Source organism: Sciurus carolinensis, chromosome 11 (genome assembly GCF_902686445.1).
Source record: "Sciurus carolinensis chromosome 11, mSciCar1.2, whole genome shotgun sequence".
Taxonomy (NCBI): domain Eukaryota; kingdom Metazoa; phylum Chordata; class Mammalia; order Rodentia; family Sciuridae; genus Sciurus; species Sciurus carolinensis.
This window is the reverse complement of record NC_062223.1, coordinates 14531393-14545710: the sequence shown is the minus strand read 5'-3', so window position 1 is coordinate 14545710 and position 14318 is coordinate 14531393.

The window sequence follows — 14318 nt, the reverse complement described above, 5'->3', positions numbered from 1 at the left end:
TTAGCCAAAAGAAAATATGCTTTGTCCTAAAGTGAAAGACGCATTCTCTAGCTTTAGTTTTTCCTCATCAATTTTTACTTTTGTAAAAAGAATTTTATTTATTTATATACTTTTGATACTAGGGATTGAACCCTGGGGCTCTTTACCACTGAGCCACATCTGTATCCTTTTTTAATATTTTATTTAGAGACAGGGTCTTGCTAAATTCCTCAGGGTCACACTAAGTTGCTGAGACTGACTTTGAATTCATGATCCTCCTGTCTCAGCCTTCCGAGCCCTAATATTACAGGCATGTGCCACTGCATCTGGCTGTAAAAAGAATTTTATAACCACAGAGGAAGTTACCTTTAAAAATTAATTTCACCCACTGATTAGATTGACTTACCTCCTTTCAATTTTCCTTTTTTTCTTTAGTTTCTTTTTTTTAATTTTTATTTATGTTTTTATTGTAAACAAATGGGATACATGTTGTTTCTCTGTACATGGAGTAAAGGTGTACCATTTGTGTAGTCATAAATTTACATAGGGTAATGTTGTTTGATTCATTCTGTAATTGTTTCCCTTCCCTCCCACCACTCCCACCCCTCTTTTCCCTCTATACAGCCCTTCCTTCCTCCATTCTTGACCCTCTCCCTAACCTTAACCCTAACCCTATCACTAATCCCTCCCACCCCCCATTATGTGCCATCATCCACTTATCAGTGAGATCATTCATCCTTTGGTTTTTTGACATTGGCTTATCTCACTTAGCATGATATTCTCCAATTTCATCCATTGGCCTGCAAATGCCATAATTTTATCATTCTTTATGGTTGAGTAATATTCCATTGTATATATATACCACAGTTTCTTTATCCATTCATCAATTCAAGGGCATCTAGGTTGGTTCCACAATCTGGCTATTGTGAATTGAGCAGCTGTGAACATTGATGTGGATGCATCACCTGTAGTATGCTAATTTTAAGTCCTTTGGGTATAGGCCAAGGAGTGGGATAGCTGGGTCAAATGGTGGTTCCATTCCAAGCTTTCTGAGGAATCTCCATATTGCTTTCCAGAATGGCTGCACTAATTTGCAACCCTACCAGCAATGTATGAGTGTTCCTTTTTCACCACATCCTCGCCAACACCTATTGTTGCTTGTGTTCTTGATAATCGCCATTCTAATTGGGGTGAGATGGAATCATAGGATAGTTTTGATTTGCATTTTTCTTATTACTAGCGATGTTGAACATTTTTTCATATATCTGTTGATTGCTTGTAGATCATCTTCTGTGAAGTGTCTGTTCATATCCTTAGCCCATTTGCTGATTGGATTATTTGTATTCTTGGTGTAGAATGTTTTGAGTTCTTTATATATTCTGGAAATTAGCGCTCTATCTGAAGTATGAGTGGCAAAGATATTCTCCCACTCTGTAGGCTCTCTCTTCACATTACTGATAGTTTCCTTTGCTGAGAGAAAGCTTTTTAGTTTGAATCTATCCCAGTTGTTGATTCTTGCTTTTATTTCTTGTGCTATGGGAGTCCTGTTAAGGAAGTCTGATCCTAAGCTGACATGTTGAAGATTTGGACCTACTTTTTCTTCTAAAAGATGAAGGGTCTCTGTCTGATTCCGAGGTCCTTGATCCATTTTGAGTTGAGTTTTGTGCAGAGTGAGAGATAGGGGTTTAATTTCATTCTGTTGCCTATGTATTTCCAGTTTTCCCAGCACCATTTGTTGAAGAGGCTATCTTTTCTCCATTGCATATTTTTGGCACCTTTGTCTAGTATGAGAAAATTGTATTTATTTGGGTTTGTGTCCATGTCCTCTATTGTGTACCATTGATCTACCTGTCTATTTTGGTACCAATACCAAGCTGTTTTTGTTACTATTGCTTTGTAGTAGAGTTGAAGTTCTGGTATTGCGATACACCCTGTTTTGCTCTTTCTGCTAAGGATTGCTTTAGCTATTCTGGGTTTCTTATTCTTCCAGATGAATTTCATAATTTCTTGCTCTATTTCTGTAAGGTATGTCATTGGGATTTTAATTGGAATTGCATTGAATCTGTATAGCACTTTTGGTAGTATGGCCATTTTGACAATATTAATTCTGCCTATCCAAGAACATGGGAGATCTTTCCATCTTCTAAGATTTTCTTTAATTTCTTTCTTTAGTGTTCTGTAGTTCTCATTGTAGAGGTCTTTCACCTCTTTTGTGAGATTGATTCCCAAGTATTTTATTTTTTTCAAGGCTATTGTGAATGGGATATTTTTCCTAACTTCTCTTTCTGAAGATTCATCACTTATGTATAAAAATGCATTGGATTTATGAGCATTGATCTTGTAACCTGCTACTTTATTGAATTTACTTATGAGTTCTAAAAGTTTTCTGGTGGAATTTCCAGGTTCCTCTAAATATATAATCATGTCATTAGCAAACAGGGATAGTTTGTGTTCTTCTTTTCCTATTAGTATCCCTTTAATTTCTTTGGTTTTTCTAATTGCTCTGGCTAGAGTTTCAAGGATGATGTTGAGTAGAAGTGGTGAAAGAGGGCATCCCTGCCTTGTTCCTTGTTGGGGAATGCTTTCAGTTTTTCACCATTTAGAATGATATTGGCCATGGGCTTAGCGTAGATGGCCTTTACAATGTTAAGGAATGTTCCCACTATCCCTATTTTTTCTAGTGTTTTGAGCATGAAGGGGTGCTGGATTTTATCGAATGCTTTTTCTGCATCTATTGAAATAATCAAGTGATTCTTAACTTTAAGTCTGTTGATATGGTGAATGACATTTATTGATTTCCGGATGTTGAACCAACCTTGCATCCTTGGGATAAAACCCACTTGATTGTGGTGCACTATCTTTTTAATATGTTTTTGTATGTGATTTGCTAAAATTTGGTTGAGAATTTTTGCGTCGATGTTCATTAAGGATATTGGTCTGAAATTTTCTTTCCTCAATGTGTCTCTGTCTGGTTTAGGTATCAGGGTGATATTGGCTTCATAGAATGAGTTTGGGTGGGTTCCCTCCTCTTCTATTTCATGGAATACTTTGAGGAGTATTGGAATGAGCTCTTCTTTAAAGGTTTTGTAGAACTCTGCTGAGAACCCATCTGGTCCCGGACTTTTCTTTGTTGGTAGGCTTTTGATGACTTCTTCTATTTCATTGCTTGAAATTGATTTATTTAAGTTGTGTATGTCCTCCTCGTTCAGTTTAAGTAATTCGTATGTCTCTAGAAACTTGTTGATGTCTTCGAGGTTTTCTGTTTTGTTGGAGTATAGATTTTCAAAATAGCTTCTAATTATGTTTTGTATTTCACTCGTGTCTGTAGTGATATTTCCTTGTTCATTCCGAATTTTAGAAATTTGAGTTTTCTCTTTCTTTTTTTTGTTAGTGTGGCTAAGGGTTTATCAATTTTGTTTATTTTTTCAAAGAACCAACTCTTTATTTTGTTAATTTTTTCGATTGTTTCTTTTGTTTCAATTTTGTTGATTTCAGTTCTGATTTTAACTATTTCCTGTCTTCTACTACTTTTGGTGTTGGTCTGCTCTTCTTTTTCTAGGGCTTTGAGCTGTAGTGTTAATTCATTTATTTGTTGATTTCTACTTCTTTTGTTGAATGCACTCCATGAAATCAATCTTCCTCTAAATACTGCTTTCATAGTGTCCCAGAGATTTTGATATGATGTGTCTTTGTTCTCATTTACTTCTAAGAATTTTTTTATTTCCCTCCTGATGTCTTCTGTTATCCATTCATCATATAATAGCGTATTATTTAATCTCCAGGTATTGGAGAAGTTTCTGTTTTTTTTCTGTCATTTATTTCAAATTTCAATCCATTATGATCTGACAGGATACAAGGTAGTGTATCTTCTTGTATTTGCTCACAGTAGCTTTGTGGCATAAAATATGGTCTATTTTAGAGAAGGATCCATGTGCTTCTGAGAAGAAGGTGTATTCATTCTTTGTTGGATGGTATATTCTACATATGTCCATTAAGTCTAAATTGTTGATTGTGTTATTGAGATCTACGGTTTCTCTATTCAATTTTTGTTTGGAAGATCTATCCAGTGGTGAGAGAGGTGTGTTAAAATCACCTAGTATTATTGTGGTGTGGTCTATTTGATTTCTGGAATTGAGAAGGATTTGTTTGACGTACAATGTTCGGGGCATAGATATTTATGATTGTTATGTCTTGCTGATTTATGCTTCCCTTAAGCAGTATGTAATGCCTTTCTTTATCTCTTCTGACTAATTTTGGCTTAAAGTCCACATTATCTGAAATGAGGATGGATACTCCAGCTTTTTTGCTGTGTCTGTGTCAATTTTCCTTGTTTTTTTTTTTTTTTTTTGTTTGGTTGTTGTTGTTTTTTTAATAATTCTTGCTCACAACAGGGTAATCCACCATCCCAGTTTATCCAGGTTAAAAGGATTTCCTAGGATGTGGGATTTTCAATGTTTAAACCAAGACAGTTCTGGTAAACTAGGTGGTTGATCACCACAGTTCATAATACTATGTAATTTCAAAAAGTTACAATCACTTTAGCAGTTACAATATAATATACTTTCTACATGTAACAACATGTCATGATTTTCTTTAATTTCACAAGTATCATTTTTAAATTGCAACTGAGTATACCATGAATCAATCAAGATTAATTCAGCATTCTACTAGTCCACTATAATTGGGTACTTGAGGTGTTTCCTTTTATAGCTTGTTTTCTTCTTTGGTTGTTGTTGTTATTGTTGCAAATCACTTTTGGAGCTGCAGAAACTAAGTAAGGTACATATTTCCCCTTCTTGTTATCCAAAATGTGGCTTCATATTCAAGCCTTGTCAATGTCTACCAGAAGTATTGTCACCTGTTAAAATCCAGGAAAATTAATTTTGAATTTCACTGGTCAAAGTGAAATTGTCAAAGATCCAACCCACAGACATGGTAGCTTCGGATGAACTTAGTGTGAGTTCATTTATGGAATTTCATTTGTTCTAAATCCTTGGTCAATAACCTAGAGGAGGGTTCAAATATGAATCTTTTCTAGGGTAAGGCTGCAATTATTAAGGAGGCTCCCTTTAATTCAAACCTGGTTATGTGCTGTGAACATACAGAACCGAGCAATAGAAAACGAATATGGTAGAATCGTGTAATGGAAAAATCAAAGCAAATTTAGGATTATCCTATGGAACCATGATTGGCCCCCACTCATCTCTTCCCTTGTAACTTCCAGTAAGAAAGTATGCATTCTGCTGCAAGTGAGAACAAAATCCTAAAGGAAGACAGAACTGATCATTGAAAAACCATTGATTCATTTATCAAAAAATAGTTATTGATCACAGACTACTCTGCAGCACAAAATGGTGAAGAAAATAAGCGAATTGTCTCCTTAGAACTTACTATCTGGGTGGAGAAAGAGACATTAATAGATTATCTATCAGGCATCTACTAGGAGGTGCTAATCAGTTTTCTGTCATTGTGACAAAATACCTAAGAAAATCAATTTAAAAGGAATGAAGTTTGGAGGAGCTTGTCATCTCAGGGGTTTCAACCCATGGTTGGTTGTTCCATTGTGTTTGGGTCTGTGCTGGGACAGGACATCACAGTGGGGAGCACGTAGTGGAGAAAAGTCATTTAGCTCATGGCAACCAGGAAGCAAAAAAGGAGAGGTGAAGGGGCCAGGGTGCCAATATCCTCTTCAAGGGCACACCCCCAATGATATAACTTCTCTCCACTGGGTCCCACCTCCCAAAGTTTCTGTCACCTCCCCATAGTGCCACAGGCACAGGGATTGGATCACAAACTCAGATTAGAGTAGTTCTGTAGTTTTCTACTGTAGATGGGAGATTCCCCATTAAATACTTTTCACATACCTGGATACAAGGCTTGGAAAACAGAAAAAAGAACAGAATCAAAAATGAATTACATGAATTAGGCACCTAAAGTTGCTAGATTGAGTTACAGGGATGGATGAGGGTTCCCAGTGGACACTGACACTTTGTTCTGAATGTCCCCATTTAGCTGTCAGAGAAAATACAACTTGTAAAGATGAAATCGAAGACATCTAAGAAAGTAGGAGAAGGACGCAAAGAGATTCTTATCTTGGAAGCTGGGGAAGGACAGGTGTCTCAAAGAGCAGGGAAGCAGTGTTGTTGAGAAATCCTGAAGAATAAGAATTGAGTAGAGACCACTGGATTTGGCAATTAGGAGGTCAGTATCAGCATTAGAAGAAACAGCTGTAGGTAAGCATTAGTGAGAGAAGACAGATTGTAAAGCACTGGGAAATGAATAATGATGTGAAAGCATTCAAACTGTGAAAGCAGACTGCTTTTGAGATATCTGATTGCACAGGAAAGGAAAAATGACAAGTCAGTAGTTTGTATGAGAATCAAGGCAAGTGATCACTTTGAATAGTGGGTAGTCTAAAACCTGCAGGCACAGAGAAGTACAAGGCCACATTCATTTAGCAAATTGAACAAACATTTATTGAGCATCTAAAAGACAGAGGATATTGCAGTAACATAGGCAAAAATTGCTGTATTCCTGGAATTTATAGAATTCAGATGCATTAGTCTGCTTCTTACTAGCAAGTAGTCAAGAAGACAATGCAAAATTTGAGACCTATATTCACTTAGAGCTAAGGATCAGTCATGTCATGTTCACCTTATTAATATTCTAATAACGTATTAACAATTGTGTCTTTTGCAGTATTTTCAATCTTCACACCAATATTGTTCAGCTTTGATAGAAACAATCATTATGGCTAATGTGGTAGAAACAAATTTGTAGGCTGCAGTATCAATGGCAAGAACAGTATTACCGAATGGACCAGATAAGATTGAGGAAAAGTCCAGGAACTTAAAGTGTCAAAAGCTATTGTCATGTAATAATTCTGGTACCATTTTTCATCAGCTTCGACAGTAATGGAACTACCCAGTGATCTATCCACAATTCTCTGTGCTTTTGTCTTTATAGGAAATGAAACTTGTTAAAGCTATGCTTTTGCATTTGGCAGGAAACAGCTGCGATGAAGGCAAGTGTATGATAGGAACAATGTGTGTCACCAGATAGTAGAAGACTTATTTAAAATTTATTAAATGAGACAGAGACATAAACTTGAATTTGGCGACAAAATAATAAGCTAAACTCTATTTAAGAGCATTATTCATAGACCTTTTGTTTGCCGATGTAGAACTGCAAGAGATGCTTTTAAATGTCTTTTTATTCCCTGAGTCCCTGAAAATTTATAATTGGGAAATCTCTGAGAAAGACAAATTCAAAAAAGGATATCATTGAAAGGGAGAAAAGGAGTAGACATAAGCTTAATTACGTCTTGTGTTGGTGTTTTAGTATTTTAACCTGGAACGTACAACATTTTTCAAAGTCAATGGTTTTCAATAGCAGCCATGCCTTGGAATCATATCGGGAAATTTCAAAACATTCTGATATTTCAGATGTTAAAACTAATTACATCTGGCTTGGCTTGAGTGTAGGGTTGTTTTGGTTTTGTTTTGTTTAAGTTCCATGTGATCCCAGTGTGGATTAATTTGAGGACCTCTATTCTAAATTATTTCTAAGGAGTCCAAGACATACCTGTTATGGTTTGGATGTGAGGTATCCCTCAAAAGCTCACATGTGAGACAATGCAGGAAGGATCAGAGGAGAAATGATTGGGTTGTAAGAGTCTTAACCCAATCAGTGACTTAATTCCTGAGATGGGATTAATTGAAGTGGAAGGGTGTGGTAAGAGGAGGTGGGAATTGGGGCATGGTTATGGCATATATATTTTGTAACTGGGGAGTGGAATCTCTCTGCTTCCTGATCACCATGACGTGAACTGCTTTGTCTGCCACCTTCTCCCACCATGATGCTCAGCCTCACCTTGAGTCCCGAGGAACGGAGCCAGCTTTCTATGGATTAAGACCTCTGAAACCATGAACCCTCAAATAAACTTTTTCTCTTCTGTAATTGTGCTGGTCAGATCCTTTCAGTCACAGCAGCAAAACAGCTGACTAAAACAATACCAAAACACAAAACAAAACTGAAGGGAATAAGATTTGTCAGGTTGTTCCTCCCCTCCTTCTCTTTTCCCCTTCACTCTGCTTTTATTTGTTTTGTTGTTCTTTTGTCAAGTCTTGCTTGGGAGGCAACACCTTTAAAGAAAGTAGATGACATAATTTCTGGAGAAATGAAATAAGAAGAATCCTTTGAGTAGACAATTTAATAAAGAAAGTAGAGCTGGTGACAGAAAAGATGCAATGAGTTAAAGAGGGTATGATTAAAATTTTATTAGAGAAAAATAAAAACTGGAGAGTCCATATTTAACAACATTCTATAGTATTCTCCAGGAGGAAGACACCTAACCTGCGGGATACCCTTGCAGAGTCGAACTATTTCCTTAAGATGTGAAATGATAGTTGGTTTTTTTGTAATCATATGTGGATATTCAATAAGCCGAGGATGCTTGTACCCACGTGTGAAGTGGTTGGTGTATCAACCACTGAAGACCACGTTTCGGTCAGCAGGACAAAGAGCAAGGAGACTCAGGTAGCAAGACAGAACAACATTAAGACTAAGACTCCTTCTAAAGCAACTCAATTAAAAATTATGCCTGCACTGCAGAGACTCAGCCAAGAGGAAATGTATTTAAATTGATACAAGAAATGCATTGGTTGAAAAGAAGAGGAGGAGAAACTCAGTGAAGTACACACTAATGCCTGTCATTAAGTATACAGCCCAGCAAGCATTAGAGTAGAAACGTTGCATTCAATACGTCATTTATTCCTCGCTTCAACCCAATTGATGTGTGATTCCTTTTCACAGATGAGGATATGGAATTTAAAGAAATGTCATTTCCCAAGGTCACATGGCTTGAGAAGGGGACTGGGATACAAACCAGCCTAATGACAAAATTTTCATCCTTTCCCCTTTTTCTTAAGACTAAAAAGAAAAATCTTTATATTTTCCATAAGGATACACCATATGATATTAAATATCATCCTGGAAATCCTGCAGTATCATAGGTTAAGTAGCAGAGTCTTTCTTTCTTGCATTATATAAAATAATGGTACATTTCACCAACCATGATATGAGAGATTGAATGAAATGCTTAGATATGTGACTTACTTGAGGGAAGTTCCACCAGAGATATTTAAGAAATAATAATAACAAAATTGTTTAGATTCAGATATTCACTCTTGGCTGAAAGGCAGGGTCCTGGAAAAGAACATCTCCAAGAGGTGGCTTCATTTAGCTATGTTCTTCACTCTTAGTTTGATGAGGCTTCATTCTGAAATATTCTACCTTCCAATACTTGGGGGGGGATCATTTTTTTAACCAAACTTCTTTTGCCTTGGTTATCTGAAAAACAAACAAACAAACAAACAAACAAACAAAAAAAAGACTGTACTCACGAAAAAGAACCTTTCACTAATAATGCAAAAGTTAAAGTGTGTTTGGGAATATTCTGTAAAATCAGAGCAGGATCAGAGAGAAGAAAACTTGTCCCTCAAGAAACTGATCCCATGCTGTAGCCCCCAAGCCTCTTATCCCACAGAGCAGAAACTAATGGGGAAGAGGAAGTAAACAGGGTGTCCATCTGGTGGTGGAGATGGGGCTGGCCAGTCCTGTGTTCCCCAAGTCCCTCCACCTCAGGCTCCCAACACAGGGGTGGGGTGGGGCTCCATTGCAACTGGAGAAGAACACGAAAGGTGGACACCAGCCAAGACCAGGGGCCTCATCCTTTTCCATGGGTGAAGTTCAGACCTGGGGAAGTGTAATGAGACAAGGAAATAATAGGAATTGCTGTAGTTGTGTGTTATGTAGTAAAAATAAGCTGTATTTGGTATTTGCCTAAACGTATAAAACTAAAATCATAAGATGCAGCAGACACCTGGTGACAAACTTGCTGTGTGGAAGCATGACACAATGCCAATATGAACCTTTATCTATGATTTAGTGGGGGCTCCTAGTCTAGTCATGTTCTGTCTTTATCAATGAAGACCAGAGCATGACTGGGATGAAAATCACTATTTACACCCCTGGACTTTTGGAGCAAACTGTCGGCAGCACCATGACCACAGGACTCCATGTCGCTCTGTCTCTTAACTGCCACGACTGCTGTCCACACCATCACTGATTGCTGATGGACCGTTGTCACCAATCCCAGATGACTGACCACCTCTCCCATGATAATGACTGCCATCCAGCCTCTGACTCATTGGAAAACCGAGGACATCCAAGGACATCTGAGGAGCTGAGAGAGGCTACAGCTGAGAAGAATCTCCTCGGTCTTGCTGACTGACTTCTTGGCTAAGAGATGTTGCACTAAGTAAGTCCATGGAGATTGGACTCTAGGTGAACAAGGGAGTGAATCTTCAATGCATTCGTTACCCGCTATTAGGAATGTTAAGTTGACTTGCTATTATTAGGAATGTTAAGTGAGCGTGCATTGCATGAATAAAATCCACTTGTTAGAACCAAATTCAATTCCTCTCTTACTTGCTGCTTGAGACAGGAAGATCAAGGAGTGAGGATAAAGAGGTCTCTCGTACCTGCAGCCTGGGCCAAAATTAAATCCTCGTGCTGCTGCTTATACAGCAAAGGTTGCTTCTGAGCCTCTGAGGCCCCACAGACCCTCTGTCTCAGAAGTCCTGCCCAGAGGTAGATTCGAGAATGAGGGCGCCTGGGAAGCTTCACCCACCACGCACTCCACCTGCTTCTCTGAGGTACTGACTGGATCTCAGAGCAACTGTGCACTTCGTCGTCTGCCTCTCAGCCAGATAAAAGCTTTTAGAACGTAAAAAACATCTTTTACTCACCCCTCAGCTTCCCGTCCCTACTCAATCAATCCTTCCTAAATAGTCATTTTAGACTCTGTTCTTTAAAACCCAGGGAAGAAGTTATTCCCAACACTATTTCCATCAGCAGTGGTAACTCCTCAAGGCATTCAAACTGGAATGTAAGTAAAGATGTTTTCTCTTCTACATAACTTTACTTCCTTTCAAATAAAAAGAATGTGAGGGGATGGCTATGCTGATCAGTTGGATTTGACCACTTGACAAGGTATCAGAACACTGTGTTGTATACCATAAATATATACAATTTTTCATTTGCCATTTAAAATTACCATTTTAATCCAGAGTACTTCATTTTTAATTTCTTGACTCAAACCGTTTGAGAGGGGAACATAGTTCAAATCACAATTTGTAGCCAGTGCTCTCATCTGTATCTTCCTAATGCCCTTCACTACACTAAGCTGTGTGTCTACCTTTCCTGCTTTATCCTCACAATACCCTTTGGCAGAGATACTGCTACTTTCCTCTTTTCAAGACAAAACCCCAGAGTGGTTGACTAAGATGCCCAGGGTTCAAGTATTAGAAGAGGTAGATCAGGAACCCACATCCTGCTTATCCTCCATGGGGTCTGCCTTCCCTTTTACTTTACAAATGCCATGTTCAATCCTTACATTGATGACTTGACTTCTGCCTTTACAAACGCCATCTTCAATCCTTACATTCATGACTTAACTTCTGCCTAGCTTTGTTATTGTTTTGTGCTTACATCTTTTTTTTTTTTTTTTTTTTTTTGGAAATAATTTTAGATTCACATAGAAGTTGATAAAATAATCTGAGATGTTCCTGGGTACCCTTCTGCCAGCTTCCTCCTCATTCACATCTTATGTAACGTAGGACAACTGGCCAAAGCAGGAAATTGACATTTGTGGAACACTGCTAACAAACCTCAGAACTTAATCAGATCTCACCAGCTCTTGCGTGCACTCACTATATGTACTGTGTGTATGTATAGTTTATTTATATCACATGTAGAGATTCATGGAACCACCACCATAATTGGAACTCAGAACAGTCCCACCAATCCCTAAAACACTCCCCAGAGAGTGTATATCTTCCAACATCACCGACTCCATTATTGTCCATTTGCAGTACAAGTCCTATTCCTAACTTTAGTAATCACTGGTCTGTTCATCATCATATATCTTGTCACTTGAAGAATATTCTATGGATAGAATCATATATAGCATTTTGAGATTGGCTTTCTTTTTTTAACCACATGGTTTTTTTAACCCATGCCCTTGGGATCCATCAGTTGTATGTACCAAGAGTTTATTACTTTTTCTTAGGAGTAGTATTCCATTAAATGGGATTTTACTTAACTACCACTTACGTGTTTATTTTTTTTTTTCTCTAGCCCTTCTATGGTTCTTCATAATTCCATGATTTTCAAAATTCATCAGAAGGCCTTCCTTCAACTAGGTATAGAGTTAAAAATGCAGAATTCTGGGTCTCATTTCAGATCCACTCAATCTGAATGTCTTTATACTGGTAAAGACCAGTCTTACAATATCTATAGTTCAAGTTCTTCAAGGTACATGATACAATATTGGTTGCTTTTCAGTTGCATTCAGATAGAAACCTGTGTAACTACCACTTCAATTAGGAATGGTGATGGTTAATTGACATTCTAATCACAAAAACTATTCTCCAGAGGCACATGGTAGTATTGATCCACATCAGACCCCTTTCTAGTTAGAATAGTTAAAGTCAGATTTTTTAAAAAATGAGTGTCTTGTCTTGTTACATAGCATGTTAGTAATGAATTCTCACTGATGAAAATAAGGTACTGATACATTAGAGATAGACCCCATTTTAGCATGGACAGGACATAAGTATCAAAGAACAGTGTCTGTAGGCCTTACCCTTATGCTCCAAACATGCCAGATATTCTGTTCCTTTGTGAACTTGGAGAATTGATGATTGGTTTGCTTGACAATTGCACCTTCCATGTAGAACAGTGTAAATGGGAAGATTTAAAAGGATACCGAACCTAGGGGTGTGGTAAGCATTCTTTTATCATGGTCACTTACCAGTGCGTGGCACAGAGCTGGCCCTCAGTAAATACTTTGTGAATTTAAATATTGTATCCTATTCTTGATAGTTCCTCAGTGTTAGCCAGAATCACAAATCCAATTAATCCTTAACTAGCAGAATTCAGGTCTTCAGTAGACAAATACTTAAAGTTCATAATACTTGACCCAAATTGACATAATATACCAAAGGTTATACATGGTTATAACATTCCCAATCATTTGTCACTTTTGGGGTTGCCTGACATCAAGGAAGAAGCAAAGAAAGACATTTTTTGTGCCTCTCCTCCAATATAACATTCTGATGTCTGAAGAGAGAGAGGGAGAGTGAGAAAAAAAAGAGAGAGAAATATAATTGTAAACAAGCAAGAAACTAAAAAAAAAAAAAAAAAAAAAAAAAAAAAAAAAAAAAAAAACAGAAGAAAAAGAAAGCAAAGATTAAGCATGAAGGACACCTGGTGGTGAAATCTGTCACATCATGTCACAACTGATGTCACAACTGCTCCTGTGCACCACACTTGCCCCTGAGGACCATTACCAGCCTGTGATTCCACAGTTTCAAGTCTGTGGAAAATCACACCGTAGAAGCCTCATGTGTTTGTTCTCAAGCACACTCCACCTGTCTCGCCCCTGGTTGACTCATGTTTCCCTGGGGATGTCCTGCTTTTAGAGAAGCAGAACAAGGCTGAGACTCAGACATACCTGGACACAGACCCTCTGCCATCTCCTAACTCCGTGACCTTGATCAAATTGCTCTCCATGCTGAGAAATGGATTCCCTGTGTATAAATCGGCAATTAAATTTAGTGTGGAACTGCTGTAACAATTAAGTAAAGGAGATTTATATAAACAAACATCACCCAATAAATGGCAATAATATTATTATCCTAGCTTGATACTGATATACTACCAGCCTTACCTCTAGTGACCAAGGTTTGGAATTTCTCTTATTTCCAGTACAGTATCTTCAATAATGTGCTGATTATAGTAATTCCATGAAGATAAGGATTCCAGCATTTTTACAGTGGCACATAAGATTGAATGTTCAAAACAAGTGTAAGAAGAGAAGAGTGTTTACATAAAGTGATGACATATTGCTTAATTTAACAACTAGTAACAAAATGTTTGAGGATTTTGATACTACGTATCTGCAAAGGTTAGTAGCAATCAATCACCTTACGAATTTTATATTCCATCAAAAGAAGACCCAAAAGTTAAAAATTAATCTTCCTGGAATCAATTTTTTATCAAAAGGAAAAAAAATGTCATTCTGTAGCTTTAAAAGATAAATTGCTGGAGCTGACTACTGATGGGCTGAAGGTGCACTTCGAAAATACTTTATCACTTGTTTGATTTTGCTTGAATTTTAAAATAAATATCCTGTGTTTCTGAAATTATTCTAAAATGTCTTCTATTCCTGTCCACATGACTCTATGAGACTGATTTCTGGACTACGACTATTA